Genomic DNA, 4,042 nt, shown 5'->3' with positions numbered 1-4,042 from the left:
GACCTCAATGGGAAATATTGATTTGGGTATGTATGGTGCTCCTTAAATATGCTGAAGCTGCCAGTGGTATTTAAAATTAATTTCCGTTTGCTGACATCAGACCTCCTGGAAGGAACCGGAACAGAAAGAAAGGTCTTGGTAGAAGATACTGATGAAATTTAGTTTCCCCTTTTATTTTATTAAGAACGCGCTATAGCATTTACCTTGTGCGTCAAAGTAATGGCAATGACTTCCCTAGAAATAGTTCACATTATTATCGCGCATGTTCTGGGCGAAGACCTGCAAAGAGCACCTTTTGATCGTTGGAATACGTATATTGGAAACGAACTTTCTAAAGATCGTCCAACGCCCACACGAACGCATATTGAAGACGCGTCCGACGGATTCCTTAATATATATTTTTTCCAGGTATGATCTTCGTATCCAGTGGATTCTAATGATGGGGCGCATTAATCATACACTCTTCAAAAAGCCTAAATCCAGCGAAGCTTCACACATTTTTCAGAGTGGTTAAAATACGTACAACACTGTTCATCATAAACGCATACGTTGTTGCTATCACATTTGCTTGATGGAATTCTGCAAGAACATGATGGAGAATCAACATGCAGTAGCTCGCTTCGATGGCAGTGAGGGCCAGCCCGACCGAGGGGTCGATTTCTTGCAAACTTGGCGCCTTGAAGTGGCTGCAGTGATTAAGTATGCCGTAGATAACACGTTTAGTAGAGTGTACGTAAAGTGGGAACGAATTGTTCTTCGGACACACGGGAATCTAGAAAAACATGTGGAGGAAAGCTTCAATGTTTGCAGCGCGTGCCTAATATTGCTAGTACAGTAGTTCCTACACGCATCTGGCTGCACATATTGCGTAGAATCTCTGAAACTAATCTGGGGTACCCGTCTACGATACCGTGTAGCACTTTTATCTTTTTGTCTGCGACAAAGGGTAACACGTGGTTAGAATCTTTCCGGTAACTTACATATGAAAATCACAAGATGAGAACAACCAGTGTGTCCTAACTACCACTCGTAGGCCACATCTAATGGACCGTCAGGGGATGTGTTTCAGCGCGTCTCTAGCACTGTTTTACATGTGTTGAAGAGCACATTTAAAGCAGCACGCACAATAAACTTATCTGAAAGCGTCACCTGCGGGTGCTGTTGACTTAAGACGATACGCGGAATATGCGTATTTAAAAACATAACACGACGGTTTGATGGATGTATGTGTCAGGCAGCGTTGAAGACGCACTGCTTGCCCTTATCCCGCCTTTACAAACTTAAGTTACCAAAATGGTTTTCGCCACGCCAGAGAAGCTGCCATAAACGCACAACAACGCAAAAAAGAACTTTACTTTGACCCGCTGTACCGTGCGTAGCAACTGGAGATAACAGCACAATTTTATGAATGGGCAAGTTGCAACTATTTCTGTACTTGTAATAATAACTACCCAGTGCAACCTGTTGAGTTATGTGCGCCTAATATTTCTTTGGTTTTGTCGTTTCTGAAGGCAAATTCATGTGCACTCTAATTGCATTCTTCTCGAACCTTTGGTCCAGACCGTACTGAATGCCTACAACCAGTTCTAAGCGTTCGTTTTAGTAGAAAAGAGAGCATTTGGGCTTGTTGGCCATTATTGCCATCACATTGAAATACTGCAAGAACATCTGCTGTTTAGCAAGAACGCAATCTACAGCATTCACTCTTTTAACTAGAATAAGTAGATCAATGTATAAGTGTGTATCCACATGGCTGAGTGCGCTCCTAAATGTATGAAGATGCACGATGCACGTCTCATACGACGCAGAATGCCCGCGCGTCGAATGGAATGACTTGAACATTTGTTGAGTATCGGAATTGCAACACATCAGACATGCCCGAGAAGAAACTGGATTCGCAAGCACACTGCGACATAGGTGTTAGAGTATTATAGAAGGTGTTTTTTTTATTGTTCACGGGATTATTACGAAATCCCGCGCAATTGTTATATATTTTTTACTTATTATTTTATATATTGGGTAAAAGTCATTGCAGAATAAATCTGGTGTTATTTTTACTGAATCGGCTCGTTTCCTGTCCGACTACCGGTTATTAATAATGACGTGTGCATATCTTTATTCAGGAACAGTGAATGCATTTCCTTGCAAATGCAGGACTGATCTACTCTTTGCTTAGCATGAGTCGTTTTCATTTGGACTGAAGTGAAGGTGAACGATGTGTACCAATGTTCTGGCTCACCGTTATGGAATCTCAGGTCGCACTATCTTGCTCGAGTGGCTCATTCAGTCGTCACTCAGATACAAATAAAATAGCTTGGGGCGAGGGAAGTGTCCTTTCTCATGCAAAAAAAGAAGGCGTGCAGACAGGACACAAGAGTAGAGAAGTGGACAACAAGAACGCCGACTATTGCTTTCACTGCTCCCAATAAGCTAGGTAAGATATGTGCTGCCGTACAGAAAAAAAGGAGCGGGTAAAAGGCAAGAAACGAACAGGTATTTGTCCAGTGAAGCACAATAAGAACATCAGGTTTACTGACTGTCGTATGGGTGTGGTTTATAAAATTCCCCTTAGCTGTGGCCAGTTCTACGTAGGGCAAACGGGACGGTGTATCTATCAGAGGTTAATGGAACATAAAAGGTCCGTAATCGGTGGATCGCTTTCTAATCTTTCGCTAAATTGCCGAGATTGTAACTGCACGCCTGAGTCAGATGAATGCGCGATATTGTACAGGCATAAGAATAAAGATACGCGTCTTATGGTAAAGGCATGGCATATATAAAATGGTAGAAATGCGTGCGTGAGTCAGCCTTCGATTACTTTACATAAGGAAGAGATTAAGTCCCTTAACAGTCATCTCTCACGTAGACTGGCACGTGTACCCGACTGACACGTGGTGTTACCATTCCTGAGCATGCGCAGATGAGTTTTGTGTCTTCTTCCTTTTTTCGCCTCAGTGCTCCCTTCAGTTGATAGCCGGCGTTCGTGTTGTCCGCTTCTCTATTCTAGTGCCCTGTCTGCACGCCTCACTTCTTTTTTGCATAATGAATCCTTACCAACTCAGCTTTCTGTAGTTCTGTCCTTTCTCCATGTTATAATAATAGGCCTCACTCATAAAAATTTGTGGGGCCACCACATTCATATGGGGACTGATTACCAGCGAAGCTGTTTACGCTGTATACATTGGCGGCATACTTTATGAAATCATAAATTTTTCTTCGATACGGCACCAAAATATGGCGACTCAAGCACCGCCGCGGTCAACGCACCTCTCATGCATCTGCCGCAACCGCTTCCGCAGCCGCGCCAGTATCTGTGACGTGCAACGTCATACCCACGGAAGCGCAGGCCATGCGCACAGGCGCCGGCACCACACACTATTCCTCCCTTCCATGATTCGTCAAACAGTTTTTCAAACATATAGAGCGCATAAAGCCAACTTTCAACATTAGGTGCATTTTCATTACAAGTATGCAGGTCGGCCCGGTGTAGCACCATTTTCGGCATCGGCCAACGCATGCCTGTCCGTGCGCTGTGATATGGAGGAAAGCCAGCCAAGGTAATCCCCACCCTGCACATACATGGAGGGGGATGACAACGGCGGCTAGAGCTAAACCGCATTGCGGTAAAACGGGGCAATTAATCTTTGTTGCGAATAACCACATCAAACCAGCTGATAGTTAAGTACAGAATCAATGCAGGGGTGTAGCTAATCCTTAAGTACCAATTAAAATAAAAGTGAAATTAAAGCAGAAGAAATGGAAGTTCATGCTGGTGATAGCCAAACCAGTAGACTCCGCATGGTCACAACGATGCTCTTCAGTTCAGGCAAGACGCGGTACTCCTCTATACATTTACTGTTTGTGTATTTGGGCTGAGCAAAAACTTTTCAACAAGTAGCATTACGCTACGCCACGACGTGGGTTTGGTTGCAGGCTACTTGCCTAAATGACCTGAGTAAAATTTCCCGATCCCGTAACATGTACTGAAACGTGCTGTCTTGATCATAAAACACTTTTACGGCGCAGGATGCATGCCTTCAGA

This window comes from Dermacentor andersoni, chromosome 10 (assembly GCF_023375885.2).
Source record: "Dermacentor andersoni chromosome 10, qqDerAnde1_hic_scaffold, whole genome shotgun sequence".
NCBI lineage: Eukaryota > Metazoa > Arthropoda > Arachnida > Ixodida > Ixodidae > Dermacentor > Dermacentor andersoni.
The sequence above is the reverse complement of the archived record's forward strand: the minus strand, read 5'-3'. Positions refer to the sequence as shown.